The sequence below is a fragment of the Doryrhamphus excisus genome, chromosome 22 (assembly GCF_030265055.1).
Source record: "Doryrhamphus excisus isolate RoL2022-K1 chromosome 22, RoL_Dexc_1.0, whole genome shotgun sequence".
In the NCBI taxonomy this organism is placed as follows: Eukaryota; Metazoa; Chordata; class Actinopteri; order Syngnathiformes; family Syngnathidae; genus Doryrhamphus; species Doryrhamphus excisus.
In genome coordinates, this window is record NC_080487.1 from 8,731,532 (window position 1) to 8,748,066 (window position 16,535).

The 16,535-nt window shown below is 42.8% G+C and overlaps 1 long non-coding RNA gene across 1 annotated transcript; it reads right to left on the minus strand.

Annotated features, from left to right (window-relative positions):
* Positions 1-12,811, minus strand: LOC131109860 (uncharacterized). Its single transcript, XR_009120795.1, has 4 exons — positions 12,631-12,811; positions 11,720-11,823; positions 10,448-10,561; positions 1-592 (listed from the first exon to the last, which is right to left on the minus strand). It is a non-coding gene; the product is annotated as an uncharacterized LOC131109860 (long non-coding RNA).
* Positions 12,812-16,535: the final 3,724 nt, after the last annotated feature.

A 16,535-nucleotide genomic window follows, 5' to 3' on the forward strand; every position in this document is an offset into this window, starting at 1 on the left:
GCATAATGGTACAGCTACGTGAAAAATAAACATAAACATAAAAAAGTGTCCAGCAACAGTTTTTTCATTTATAAGTCGCAGGAACAGCTAACTTATGAAAAAAACTGTGACTTATAGTCCGGAAAATACGATATTATATTAGCATATGGTAACAGAACGAGGGGTGTTGACTTTGTCAATGTACAAAAAACAGGTCCAAAATGTTATGGAAAAAAAGAATGTGAAAAGTTTCACTATTTTTTTGAAATTTGCTCATCATTCACAACCCTGATGTAAAACATGAACACATATTTCGTTCCCTTTTCAGTGCATTATAACGAGTTCACTCTCCTTGGGATGGCTGTATCTTTCAGCACAAGACGTGTGCTCCAGTCCTCAGGGAAAAAATACTGACGGCAAACCAGCATCTTGTTTTTGTAGCGAAATGGAGAGCTATAGGTATCCACTCTTCTGTCTGTGAATGACGCTGAGACTAGCGGTTAGCGAGCATGCATGTGCACCTGGTTCTCCACATGTTCTGGTCACCCCCGTCTCTTTCGCCGATGACTTCAGTGACCACACAGGTATCTTCTGGAATCTTCTTGTCATAAATCTGTGTGGAGACGAAAAGGCAAAAAGGAATTTTTTTTTGTTATTTATTCTAGCCAAACAGCTGACAGAAGTGAAACGTTTGGAGAAGAGAAGATGAACGTTGGAGAGAGACAAAGTGTGGAAACAAGAAGCGTGTGCCGTGTGGTCCCTGGTGGGGGCCAAGTGACGCCATTTGTTCCTCACATGTGTTGCGGCCGTGTCCTCACCTCCGGCGTGCACATATGGTTTTAATCCATAGACACACTCCGCTGCATCGCTCAACAATCACCCCATCCCTGGTTTCTACCTTTCTCGTATACCAACATCAAACCCCGTCCCTTTTTTCACCCCATTGTGTCTCTTGAAGGCAACAACTTGTCATAATCTGAAATCCATGAAAGGTTTTTCCTCCGGGAGATACCTTGCAGGATGGATTACTTGTCTTCTACATCCTTGTCTGCTTTGAGACAGTCGCGCCAAAACATCTCTCTGGCTTTTCCAGAGATGTGTGGTTCTGTGAGTCAGTGCTCAGAGAAAAAAAAATACCATGAGGAGTCAGGGGAATACAATGCATGTTTTCAGGAGCATCAAGAGACCCCAAATCTGAAGAAGATGATTTTTTATTTGCCTCTTTGTGAGTGTTATGTCTTAGCTCCCTCCTTGGAGTCTTGTTCTGCACTTGAAAGCAACGCTCTTACTTTTTCACACCTCAAAGGGCAAAAACACATCCTTAAGTTTCTCCATTTTGTTTTCATTTCCTGTCCACTTTTGGGGTGTCTTTGAAAGTGAAGTGCGGGTCCCGTCAGAGCGGCGGTCCCAGTGTCAACAATGGGATATAATTACAGGTACAATACTGAGACTGTCAAAGCATAAGATGCGCCTCTAAAGCGCTGACGTCACAATGTATTGATTTCTCATGATGGTTATTGAGAGTGATATGTCCAGGGTCACATCAACTCTTCTAATGGAACTGTCATGATGGAAAACATTTGCTTCTAATTGACCTCCAGCATCTCCACATTGCTCTCCCACCCTTCCTCAAACACATGCAGCCTTGCACCTTTGGCCCAAGAACTCAACCGACCATCAAACCGCTCACAGCTGGGACCCAGAACCATGCACTGGGACCAGGACGCGAAAGAGACCTGGGTAGAAGACGTTGTGGCTGTAAATCTGAGGGTTGGAAAGTCCCCTATGAAGTTGAACATGCAGTATAATGCCTCAAAAAATTGGAGTTCAGAATATATAGTAAATACTAGATCACATTAGATTATACTGGATTAGATTTATTGGTCCCCAGGGGTAAAATTTGTCTCCATTGACTGTACGTTATAGGGACAACATTACAACAACATTATTAAATACAGTTGAATAAAATCCTTAAAGGGGATCTATTATGCTCATTCAGCCCTTTATATTGAGTTGTGGACTCATATAGAGCAGCTACACGTAATAACCCGCACAGAAAGCTTTCTAGTTCTTCCAGAATCTGCACCTATTCAAGCTTATACCGCCTACGGCCCGCCTCCAGGCCCACGCACTCCTCTGTGATTGGTCACACTCTGCGCTAACGCGGTGAAATCTTCACAGTGCTGCAAAATGGGGTAGAGCAGGTCTACAGCTTGGTATTTGGGAATGCCCATATAAGGAAGTTTGACTCACTGTGACATCACAGGCAGCCAGTGTTAGAAAAAAGAATGCGAAACTGAGCGTTCAGAGCCATCCCAAACTTTTTTTCAGGGCTCACTTCAAAATGCACAAACTTCATTATCTGAAACTCTCAATTTCCAATACTGATATCAGCCGATACAGATGTGTGTAACAATGCATATATCATGTGGTGCATTTTTTTATATCGGTCTTCATGATCGGGAAAAAAATAATATGTCAATCTGATTTATGGAGTCAAACTTGACAAACCATGTGGCAGAAACATAAAAGCACATGCAACACAGTAGGGGTCCATGTCTCGTCAAAGTTTTGCTCTTTTGTGTGTGGCGAACGGTTCAAGAGTAGAAGAGTTCTTCTTATACAAACATCCACTACACAAAAGAAGGTGCATGGAAAGACTTTTGGAAGACGTTAGGATGAAAAGACTAAAAACATGGCACTATTTTCCACAATCAGTTAACCTGATGTCAAACAACTCAGTGAAATTGTCCATTTATTTGTTTTTTAAATGAGATAGGCCACCTCTTCAAAGAGATTGATTACCTCAAGCACGCATGAAATCACGATGCATACTTTAAGTCAAAAGAAAATTATTCAGAGTGCAGCTTTCCTCTTGGAGGTTAGACCTTTCACGATAGTTCAAGAACAAAGCCGTGAACGCGCACGCACACACGCACACACACACACTCACACTGCACAGCTTAGACCATGCAACCCCCCTCTTGTGTCTACGTCTGACTCCTTGTGTAAGGCTCAAAGAGGAGAGAAAGAATGAGGACGAGCTTGTGTGTGATTAGAGAATATAAGGAAGCGTTACCGGCGTTGTGATGGCTGCAGGCTGGAAGCAATTTTTTTTAAAAAGGGCGGCGAATGTGGGGGAAAATTAATAAAACATTTTCCCAGCCGTATACAGTAATCCCTTGTTTATCATTGTTAATTGGTTCCAGACCCGACCGCGATAAGTTAAGTTCCGCGAAGTAGGATTCCTTCTTCTCAGATGGAATATTTTTGTAGTTATGGCATGGAAAACTATATTTAGGATCTTTTAAATACAGTTTAATTTATTATTCATTATTAGAGACCTCTGGACATTAAATAACATCCCTATAGTCACCTTTACACTTATTGTGTGTATTATGCAATATTCATTCATTCATTTTCTGCTGCTTATCCTCATGAGGGTCGCGGGGGTGCTGGAGCCTATCCCAGATGTCTTCGGGCGAGAGGCGGGGTACACTCTGGTCACCAGCCAATCACAGGGCACATATAGACAAACAACCATTCACACTCACATTCATACCTATGGACAATTTGGAGTCGCCAATTAACCTAGCATGTTTTTGGAATGTGGGAGGAAACCGGAGTACCCGGAGAAAACCCACGCATGCACGGGGAGAACATGCAAACTCCATACAGAGATGGCCGAGGGTGGGAGTGAACTCAGGTCTCCTAGCTGTGAGGTCTGCGCGCATTCACATGTTGAATAGTGGTCTTGATGGCTTATACACTATTTTGGACTATATACTCATTTAGCCATTTTTATGCTTGAAAATGCTTGATTTGGGTAAGAAATATTCTTTTATTTATACACTTACTTTTTGGCATATCCACCATTATTTTGAAATTAGCATCATAACACTTTTTCCCCCATCGCATCCTTCCTTGTCACTGGTATGTGTGAGTGCCACGAAGAAAAGATCTGACTCACATGAAGAGAAGTTGTTTGGCAACTTGTTGGTGTCCATGTATAATTTATAATGTCTAAAACAAGAATATAAAACCAACTTTTTTATAGCAAAAATAAATATCCAAAATCAGGGTCAATACAGTACGTGGTAAATCACCCCTGAGCTGTGAAACGCGGGACTGTATCCTGTTGAGTTAAATTACATTATTTCATCAGCATCCAACAGCCAGCAAATGACAATATGACCTTATTTCAAGTCACCACTTTGACTGGTAACGGCCAATCGAGGTGCGGCTTCCCGTACATGCCACACAATTAGGAACACATGCATGATCCTGAACTCCAAGTTTTGTATCAAAAATCTGAGCATAGCTCTTAAAGATAGAACTCTTGTATTGGTCCTCATTAGATTATTATGAGCTTGCCTGCCTCAGCCTATTAGGGTTTTATCAGGTACGGGACTGAGGATGGTATGTTGACCTCGCGGTATACGGCACCCCCACTCGCCACTTTTAGCCTCTATATACAACAAGCCACCTGTAATTATGTGGGGATTACCCCTTTATATGAGGAGGCTTTATAGAGCCTAAAGGGGCTTTCTTCCTTTAAAAAACTCTCCAGTAAAAAGCAACAGGCCAATCAATACAATACACCTAGAGCTCTGCCAGTTCATGTAGAAATATTCCTGCATAAATAACCTGTGCATTAAATACATCTTTAATAATGATTTTGGGTGCACTGACCACATTTATTAACACAAATAAAAAAAAACACAGCACAACAGAACCAATGTTGTCACAGCGGTAAGTACCAGGAGCACCAACCGATGAGTTGCAACATTTTAAAGCACATGCAGAGGTAGATGAAGCTGACAAATTAAATCATCAAATGCACCTTCAATGTAATTATTTATTTCAGTTAATTTAGGGGAATAGGCTTCTGTTGTTTGTGTGATTTGCATTTTTGTTGACGGACACCTAGAGGATTAGAGAACTTTTATTTAAAAAAAACAAAAAACGCAGGAATCCCATTTATTGGGCGCCACAACAGAGCAGCCTGCAGGCGCTAGTCGTCAACATCACAGTAAAAAAAAAAAGCTGTGAGCTGCTGGACCTTTTAGCGACTTTTTCCAGATGGTTAAGCATTTTAGGCACATGTGCGAGTATATAAACTGATTCCAACCCACCCTGGACTACAACAGGTGCACCAGCAGGAAAACACACAACTAGAGACACACTAAACTATGACATTGCCCTTGGATTTTTCCTCCAAATGTCGCACGCAATGTACCGACTGAAAAGTCCCTGAATCTCAGAGAGAAAGAGAAGAAGCCAAAGTGCTGGAAACTTAGTGAATGAGAGCATCAACAAGGGGAAAATCCATTAGGTGCAGCCTTGCCAATTGTACAAGGCTGCACCTAATGAATGGAGTCACGCCCCAGTCGGCCCCTTTTGTCCACTGCCAATTATAGCTAAATAAATATTTAATGCATCAAAAATGTAAATCCTGATATAAACGGGATGTTGTTTGGCTGAAATCTACAAAGCGGCTTGAAGGCACGACGATGAAAAGTGAGCACAGGTGGTGTACAAAAAGAAAGTGAGAGGAAACAAGTATTTTTACAAGATTCAAAAAAACCAAATGTGTGCATTGCGTGCCTCGTTCTGGGTTGTGTTTTTTTTCTGGCCTATTAAAAGCAGACCTATTTGCAGACAAGTATTTGAGGCTCAAAGGTTTATGTGGTGTTCTCCTCAAAAGAACTTCCACTGGCATACCAAACATTGGCACTTTTGGACTTGAATCTTCTTTCCACATGTAGCATCGAATGTCTCACAAACTCTTTAGATCACAATTCACTTGCTAGCCATTTTCCACTTAACTCTGCGGATTCATTTGAGGCCACAAGTTACATTTGTGTCTCCTCCCCTATGGCGATAAGATTCCACCTGTCCATTATTGGCCACGGTAGTTCAGATCACTTTTATCTCCCTTCACGTTCCCGTAAATGCAGCAAATGCACCAATTAACGCCTCTATTCAGTTAGTGCAGCAAACCAAGCAACCTCCTGATGTAATTTTTCTAATAACACATGAACAATATGGATACCGCAGAACCTTCATATCTGCCTACAATACATTTATATTTAATACACTCCTAACAGGTGCTGACATTCAATCATGCCGACTGCCTACTCCATCATTTCCCCCTTTTTCACCCTGTCTCCATTGTAATTGCAGATATAAAAATGGCCAAATGTTGCCCCCTTTGATGGAGAAGGGCATTCCTGGCATCTCTTAGATGTCGGTGCAGCTTTGTGGTAATCCAACCCCGGTTGAAAGCATTTTCCTGGGAAAAAGAAGCAATGGACGAAGCAGCAGGGACACCTGCAGCTCTGGAGCAGCAGCGACTGGAGATGCCTCTCGCACAACACTCAACACCATTCTAGACGCGCGCACACACACACACACACATACATACTCTATGTTGGCCAGCCTCAATGGTATTCCACCCTGTGATATACTGGCTGATGACTGGTGAAAATGAGTACATTTGCCGCCATAAAATACATCTCATCAATTTATCCGAGACATTCAAATGGGCTCTAACTGGCCTCATCAGTGGCTCTGTGATTGGCTGGTGACCAGGTCAGTGTGTACTCGGCCTCTCGCCCGAAGACAGCTGGGATAGGCTCCAGCAACCCCAGCGACCCTCGTGAGGATAAGCGGTAGAAAATTAATGAATGAATACTTGAATGAATACTATTGACCCAAATATAATAATGTCACGTAACACTGAAAATAAGACGACACCCTTTTTTCTGAGACAGGTTTTTGGAAAAATATTTTTGAACATAAAATCAAGACCCTGCCCTGTGACCCTGCCTCTCACCCGAAGACAGCTGGGATAGGCTCCAGCATACCTGCAACCGTAGTGAGGACAAGTAATATAGAAAATAGATGTATGGAAGCTTGCCAATGACACAGAAGAGACTAGACTGCAGTGGATCATACTGCAAGTGATTTGTTGTCTAGCTGCATTTTTTCCAAAATTGATATGCATTCATTCATTCATTTTCTACCGCTTATCCTCACAAGGGGTGCTGGAGCCTATCCCAGCTGTCTTCGGGCGAGAGTCAAGGTCACAGGGCACATATAGACAAACAATCATTCACACTCACATTCATACCTATGGACAATTTGGAGTCGCCAATTAACCTAGCATGTTTTTGGAATGTGGGAGGAAACCGGAGTACCCGGAGAAAACCCACGTGAAAAATGCAAACTCCACATAGAAATGGCCGAGGGTGGAATTGAACTTGGGTCTCCTAGGTGTGAGAGCTTTGCGCTAACCACTCCTTCGCCATGCAGCCGACATGCATTTACATAAAATAAATTCAATGTAGTTATTTAAAATATTTGTGCTTTTTTTTTTAATCACAGGCCCGCCCCGGTAGTGGGGGACCTCTGCTCTAAATAACCTTTTTCTCCAGACAAAAATTCTGTATGAGCTATATAAGTAATGTTGCATGCAAATATCCATTGACTTCCTTTCACTGCTTAACGTTGATGCTATCCTACACAACACATGATACATATTTCCATGCTCCACTTCTGTGGGTAGCGTGAGTGAACGTTCCAATGAGTGAACAATTGAATAAATAAACTTGGGTTGTGGACAAACCATATCTGATACAGGGGTGGGGGTCTAAGGGGGTGAAAGCTGTGGGAGTATTCCCTAAAAACACTGCAGGCCAAGTGAAATTGAGCCTAATTCCCAGGAATGCTGCTTCCGTGTGGACATGTCGATAAAAATACAGCTTATTGTGATAGAGGGGGTTCAGCCCTCAGGTAGAGTAATGAAAAGAAAACTGGACGGTTTCCCATTGGAGGGAAAAAGCAGTTCACCTTTCACCCTGCTTACAATAGGCCGTATAGATTGGTACTGCTTGTTTTTCCTCACAAATTGTGTTTATACGGCATACATACAAGTGAGGCAAAAAAATATTGAGGCAACCGCCAATTGCATACGTTCTCCCATTGTATTGTGACCAAACCTGACGTGTGTTAGAATCTCCACTTGTATGTTCTCCACGTGCACGCATGAGTTTTCACCGGGTACTCCGGTTTCCTCCCACATTCCAAAAACATGCTAGGTTGAGGAATGTGAGTGTGAATGGTTGTTTGTCTATATTTGCCCCGTGATTGGCTGGCGGCCAGTGCAGGATGTACCTTGCCTCTCACCTGAAGTCAGGCTCCAGCATATCCGTGACCCTGGTGAGGATAAGCTGCATAGAAGATATATGGATGGATGCCACTCACGTCTGCATTAAGCCCTTAAATAATGCAGAGCTTTCCTGTCATAAAGATAGAATTTACAGTAAATTCAGATTACAGATTATAGACGTAAAATAGTGTGTGTATAAAATATACAGTATATAGCCAATTGTTTTTAGCAAAATTCGTCCAAAAAATGTACCCACCCCTATCTTATAAGATGTGGTATTTCTTCCATGCATGCAGCAGCGTGGGAGAAAAACTAGAAGGTAGACACACTGGTCAAAGGTGTCAAGACAAATACACAAAAGGAGGGAGCGAGAAGAATCTTCCTGCTGGACGGAAGCCCAGGAGCAGATGGACGTGAGAAAGCAGTTGTCATTGACGGTTGAAGGCTTGGCACTCGGGTGGTAAAAACTGTCAAGGCTGACTTTTGGCACTGACAGGAAGCCATCACTTGCTGACTAAGGGGAACTCACACATGTAACGTTGGCTCAACAGCTGAGCTCCAAACGCACATACCTCACAGTTTACGTCTGCACAGATTCTAGCACGTAGATGTATTGACCTCTGCCAAGGAAGGGTTTTCACGTTATGGGTTTGGGACAAGGTAGGCAAAGTTGACATTGCAGCCGCTAATGTAATCACATACTAGTTTATTAATAACATGAGTTTTATTGACAATATTTTATTTATTTTATTAACAAAATGAGGCACCGGGAGCACACTTTTTTTTAAATCAAGTTCTTCCTCATTGGAATTCGGCTGTCAAAGTGGGCAAAAACACTAGGAAATCTAAATAACAACATTTGAGTTGGAGTGTTATGCTTGAGACTCGATGCCCAACTCAGAGGGAGGGTGGGATTGAACTCAGAGACCCGGGTTCAATCCCACCCTCGGCCATCTCTGTGTGGAGTTTGCATGTTCTCCCCGTGCATGCGTGGGTTTTCTCCGGGTAGTCCAGTTTCCTCCCACATTCCAAAAACATGCTAGGTTAATTGGCGACTCCAAATTGTCCATAGGTATGAATGTGAGTGTGAATGGTTGTTTGTCTATATGTGCCCTGTGATTGGCTGGCCACCAGTCCAGGGTGTACCCCGCCTCTCGCCCGAAGACAGCTGGGATAGGCTCCAGCACCCCCGCGACCCTTGCGAGGATAAGCGGTAGAAAATGAATGAATGAATACTATATTGACCCAAATATAATAATGATGTCACGTAACGCTGAATGTAAGACAATGCCCTTTTTTCTGAGACAGCTTTTTGGAAAAATACTTTTGAACACAAAATCAAAGGCAAATTGAATCCACTTCATTGATCAGCATTATCTTAAAAATAGGCATCTTATCCTCTGTGAATTGCTAACAAAATCTGATACACATGTGTATGTGCTGTGTGTGAGTGGCAGGAAGAAAAGCGCTGACTTGCTTGAGGAGAAGTTGTTGGAGCCAGTTCATATTCGTCATCTTGAAGGTAATGAGTCTAATTTGCTTCAAAGTACTTAGATCAGTCAATTACATCCACAGCAAAGGGCTGTTGTAAAGTGCTGGCCACAATGGTGACTGGAGTTCAACGCTTCCTAATGCCTGCCTGGCGACCTGTCATTTGATGCTGCTGTTTTTACTTATTTGTTATTTATTTTCTATGTCTTTTTTCCATTTGCTATTGTCATGCATTAACATAAAAAGATGAAGTTTTACACTCATGCTCCCCGGCTTGTGTTAGCCTTCACATGTGTTTATGGGGAAAGCGGCAAGCTGTTAACAATCGCCATTTCGAAACAACTTGTACACGCTTTCACTTTTACGACGACACTGGGATTTGTCAACAACCACCCAGCAAAATATGCAACTGAAGCAAGCATGCACATTTTTACCCTATGACCTCTCTAAGAAAGAAAATGAAAAAGAATGGGGATGACAGCGACTCACACATCATACTTGTGTTGTGCTGTGGTCGGAAACTTTGCATTCCGAACAGAACTTTCCCAAGACAATAAAACCCTTGTCATACTGTGTACTGTGTTTTGCAGTGCTGCAGAAAGTGGCTTATACTGACACATGTTGACACACTTATTAAACACATTTAAAGTATAAAATGTATAGGTACGCCTGTGATTGGCTGGCGACCAGTCCGGGGTTACCCCGCCTCTCGCCCGAAGACAGCTGGGATAGGCTCCAGCACCCCCACGACCCTCGTGAGGAAAAAGTGGTAGAAAATGAATGAATGAATGTATAGGTACTCACCACAAATTAATGTTCATGTAAGGTGATCTATGAAGAGATGGAATCAGAGTCATGATATAGCCTTTAGCTTGGTCGTCGGGCTCTGTCGTCCGCGTCTACATCATTCAGTTTCTGCTGTAATTCCAGGAATAATTTAAGATTAATTTACGAATACTATATTGCCACATATAAACTTGTGTTCACTACCTGTGTCTGTAGCCAAACAAACAAACATTCATTCATTCATTCATTTTCTACCACTTATCCTCACGAGGGTCTCGGGGGTGTTGGAGCCTATCCCAGGCTCCACCCTGGACTGGTCGCCAGCCAATCACAGGGCACATATAGACAAACAACCATTCACACTCACATTCATACCTATGGACAATTTGGAGTCGCCAATTAACCTAGCATGTTTTTGAATGTGGGAGGAAACCGGAGTACCCGGAGAAAACCCACGCATGCAGGGGGAGAACATGCAAACTCCACAGAGATGGCCGAGGGTGGAATTGAACTCGGGTCTCCTAGCTGTGAGACCTGCTAACCACTCATTTGCCGTGCAGCCCATAACAAACATTCAAGGAACACAAAACATGTATGCTGTACATTTTACCTGTATTGTAAAGTATTGCCAATTTAAAAAAATGTAAATTTGGACAATGTATTTCCACTACTGTGGCACATCTGTGTTTAAAATTGTTGCACATATCTTCATAAAAGTGTTTCACTTATGCAAGCTGTGGTTCTCAAGGCTGGTATACAGTAATGTTTTTTCCAGTCCTTTATGTCTCCCCTTGCCATTCGCATGTAAGTATTTCATTCTCCCCGCGTCTGGATATCCTTCTTATGGTATTTAATTGGCACTCAGCATTGGTAAGTAACGTTGCTCTAAGGTTACCGTGCCAAAGTAAATTGCTCTCTTCTTGTGCCACATGCAAGCAGTGGTCCAGCTTGGCTTGCAACCTTGCTGCTCAGGAAACAGAAGCACAAGGCAGGAAATCGGCTTTCCGATGTTTTTTTTTTTAACTTGCATGGGTGCTGCACGGCCTCACTAAGCTGTGACATACGCTCTTTTGGAATGTGTTATTAAACAAAGGTGCTGCCATGTAGAGCGGTTGGCATCGTGGCACATAAAGCTCCTCTATACATGAAATAGCATGGCTCAGCGAGGATGCCGAGTGGCACCTGTCATCGGAACGTGCCCTCGTTTGATGCCAAAGGTGAGTTTATTTTCTTTGATACGTGGATACGCCGCCCATATTTTCACAGGTGTTGTTGAAGCAACATACTAACCTGGTCTCCTTGCCCAACACAAGGCCTCGCTTGTGCAGGACTTCCATCCTGGAGGAGGCATGCAGGAGAAAGTAGCCCTCGTTTCCCTCAGGAAGTGTTCTGCTCTATTAACAACATACCACACTTATTAGTATTATAACATGGATTGGAATATTACAAAAAAACATCTGGATGTTTTAGAGCTCTCATAGGTAACGCATTATTAACGCGTTAACGGAAGTTTCCTTTGACGGCACTATTTTTTGCATGTCCTGTCCCTCGGCGCCGCCGTAGTTGTCATCTTGTGGCTACAAGCTATTGAGCAGAAATTGAGCTATTGAGAGAAACAAATTGGTATTTAAAAAAATAAAATTTAGCTTCAAAGCCTGATGTATCTTGCAGTAAGACCAAATCTACTGTCGCAGTGATTGGAACTGTCACGACTACGTTGTCGTCCACTTGCCAAAGAGAAGCGGGAAGGTAAGCACTGCAGGGATTTTTATAGTCAGTATTTTCATACTGTGGTACCTAGGCATACAAGTCTCCCAACAACGAACGAGTGTTTTTTTTAAGCTATGCATCTCTGGACTGATTTCTCTGCTTGAAACTGCGAGCTCAAATTTGGCTACGAGCTGCTAGTTAACAGCAGGCATAGCCTCGGACAGCTATATTTGGTCTTCTGTCATTGCAGCGGTAGCAGCGCCAGCATTAGCTAGAATTAACAGTGCACTAGCTAGTCATCGACACACCAGTAAAACGTAGTACATGATAGCGATCTAATTTGTCTTATTCATCATGTATTGTGTAAAACTATGACAGGAACAACATCAATCTAGAAGGACAACATATGTACAGATACAGACTTGTTTTTCCAAAGAGGCTGTGTCCCACAAATATAAACATTAGCACTCAATAAGGTAATAAAATCTTACCTTTATGCATTCCCACAAAGTATCGGCATTTGGGAGCAAACGTGAAGTGAAGAAAAAGGGTTAAAATACAGTAAAGTAGTCTACCAGCGTGAATCTATCTTGGAGATGACTAAAGTATTTGTTTGTGCAGCGTGTGAAACTGAGACGGTGTGTTCAGGGACGGTCGAAGAAAGTGGGACAAATCGCCACTCGCATTAAGCACTCAAAACTGGGGGGTTTCTAATAGGGATGAGGAAGGACACCACTATCTGTATGTGTTTGTTCACCCATCTACATTATCTGTACTCGGAATTGGCGGGACATAAACCGGAAGTGGGTGTAATTTTCTTGAAAATGAGACGGATATAAACTGCATGGAAGTGAGCACAGCTTAAATCTGTACACTATTTTAAGTCTGAAATCCACGAAACATGTATTGATGAGAAGTTGCTTATTATAATTTAGCTGAATGTGAATAAGTGATCAGAGTTTTTAGTATCAACTCTACTTCAACTTTCTTTTCTCTGCCACGGGTACCACAGTGTTGCTAAGATTTGTATCCACCCAGCCTTAATGTTATGTTATTGTATCATTCAGAAGTTGTTGGCAAAAAATAATCACATAACAAATGACAAAGTCCGTCTAATCTTTCTTGAGAAGTTTTGTTGCCAAGCCAAAGTGTGACTGGAAAGGTCCTGGCGGACAAGTGGAGCCAGATGACATCTCACTATGGTCTCTGGATTCAAAGGAAAACTCCAGAGCTTTCAAATTGTCACATTCTTACACAACTTATGCCTTTGTGTGTCATGTGGTCTCCATGTTTCATGTTTTCTTCGCACCTCACTTTCCTTTCTCATGCCTTTTTGTTCACCTCGCCCTTACTCACCCCCACTGGGCTTTGACCTCCTGTGAGCCTCGCTGTCCGTCTGCACAGATAAGTGGACATCCCTCACCTTCCACACAGCATCACATGGTAGCAATCAGAGGCACACTACGGCAGAAAAATTAGGGTAGTTAATGTGGACCGGAGATCAGTGCAAAAGGTGAGGCTAAACGCCAACAGATGAGAGTTTGAAGTGGACCGGGTCGGAGCCTGGGTTGTAGGGGTTGAAGATGATGTGTTTTAGATGGACGCTCATTGTCAAGTGCAGGGGAGAGATCGAGAAAGGCTGGATTGTTTTCATTCCTGTTGGTTAGTATATTTCATGAAAGATTGTAGAGGGCTGACACATATGCCAAGTATCATCGCCTGACATTTTGGAGCGCATCCATCATTAGCCACCACTAGGGACACATATTACGAATATGACATCATGAAAAAGTTATTTTTGCGTGTTACGAGACCTTTAAGGTAGGATAGAAATCAAGAACACACGCCTCTCATGTTACGTGCTTTGAAAGAGTTACACTCATCCTCATTTTCAACAGTAACCAATCCAAACCCAAAGCAGCAGCAGCAGGATGGATTACGATGTGGCAAGTTGCAATTGGGGACCACCCTGGTTTTAAATTCCACCCTCTTATCTCTCACTCATTCCCAAATAAAAGAACATCGGAACACAGCCTGTTTTATGCAGCAAACACAATGTCCGACACTGTTACAAATGTTCACAACGCTTGTGCGTCCTTCAGTGAGGGGAATAGGACATTTCCCAGCAGAGAGGGCTGGAATATGCTTTGTTAAAAATAAGATGGAAGGATGACAGATGTGTGAGCGGAAGTGTGGCTGTTGTCACGCACGCTCTTTTCCAGAGGGAGCGCTGTCTCCTCGGAGGACAGCTGCTTTCACTCACAGCCCAAAGACAGAGAGATCAGACCTTCACCGCTGAAAATTTATGATGCAGATTTCTCAACACATTTTTTTTTGGTGGACACACGCACACGCAAACAAATACAAGTGTTCATGGATGTATCTATATTCAGAGAAATAGGACGCATCAAGGTCACATACACAGTCAATTAAAAAGGTGCTCATCCTGATGTTTTTGTTAGGCATGCCAAAATGAAAGAACACACACAAACACAACCCCATACTGAACTTTAAAGTTGAACTTTAAAGCCTATAGTGGCAATGAGGCCCCTTTAAAAGCCAAATGAAGCTGCTCTGCTTACGAAAGCACATTTTGAAGAATGTAGAAAAGAACAATGGATTGCCATTGGACACTTTTCCAAACTCCCCTAAAAAAAAGCTCCAAAAGCACTGCTACACTATGCCCTCCCATACAAAGACACACTTCCTGTGCATTATTAAGAATTGTTAAATCTCAGATTTGACAAAAATGACACTTGGAGCAAGGAATGCATTATTGTTGACAACCACAATGTACCTCATCAGACATCTCCCAATTAACTAAAACAGAGGCAAGGTGTGTCCCTTCAGAGAATACACAGTACTAGTCAAAAGGTTTGAGGGTTAGAGGTAAGGTTTAGAGGATTAGAGTTAGGCATTAAGGTTAGGGATTAGGATTAGGGGTTAGGGTTACACGGTTAGGGGTTAGGGTTAGATGGGTAGGGGTTAGGGTGCGTTACTGGTTAGAGGGGGGCTAGGGAGTAAGGGTTAGGATTATGGAGCCTATCCCAGCTGACTTCATGAGAGAGGCAGGGTCCACCCTGGACTAGTCACCAGCCAATCACAGACTGTAGTTCCATTAATTCATTAATTTTCTACCGCTCATCCTTACAAGGGTCAAGGGGGTGCTGGAGCCTATCCCAGGTGTCTTCAGGACGAGAGGCGGGGTACACCCTGGACTGGCACATATAGACAAACAACCATTCACACTCACATTCATACCTATGGACAATTTGGAGTCGCCTATTAACCTAGCATGTTTTTGGAATGTGGGAGGAAACCGGAGTACCCAGAGAAAACCCACGCATGGGGAGGACATGCAAACTCCCCACAGAGATGACCGAGGGTGGAATCGAACTCGGGTCTCCTAGCTGTGAGGCTAACAACTCCGACGGCGTGCAGCCCGACTGTAATTATATGAAATGATAAACCTGTAGAACCTTTCTTCCTGTCGCTGTCACACTGTGACCTAGTGTGATCCAGCGATGACACAGAGACCTGCTGGTTGGGTAGTGGGTGAATATTTCGGAAGCCAGGACCCTAATAGGTAAGAGAGGAAAACAGAGGACAAAATTTAGGACTAGACTTTGCTTACTCCTCATTCCAAACCAGTCAGGGAGTGGATAGTTTCCAATGGGAAACTCATTAATGAGACACAACACACAGCTCATTAACTAATAATTTATTTTTTAGATGAAAAAGTCAGTGGTTCATTGCCTCGAAGGGGAAATGTACAAGGAAGATATAGAAGTGAAGAGCAGGGAGCACCAAATAAATGGATACTTCATAGATAGAGTAAGCCATTATTCCACACATTCATATACTAGTAGTACTACCAATGGACCAATCAGTCCCGTGTCAGTTATTTCATTGTTTTCTTTGCACCCTAAGTCATTTACATTAGGGCGGTTGTCGTTTTAGAAAGACTACATTCTGCATCTGAGACATATTTCCAGGTGCATGTGTTTCTGATTTCATCGGATTTGTCTGCAATGTACGTCATCGAGTGACGCCTGGCATGACGCAACAGAAAAACGGCAGCTCGTCACATATTTACGGCGTGACAAAGTGTGGAAATGTTGAAGTGGCTGGATAACAGTATCAAAAATTGACTGATTTAACAATATGTAGTTGCAGCGGGTTTCAACTGCACTGAGAGGCGTTTCTAATATTTTGACTGATATGTGCATGAGTGTTTTCTGTGTGTTTTAATCAGACATACACCTGTGATTGCTATAAAAAGCCACAGAGGAAGAAACAAAACAAATGTTATGTTCTGGCTTCTATTGCCAAGCTTTGGGCCTTGTTAACAACAGGACCCCCCCCCCCCTCGACCCCATACCAAAGAGACCACCCC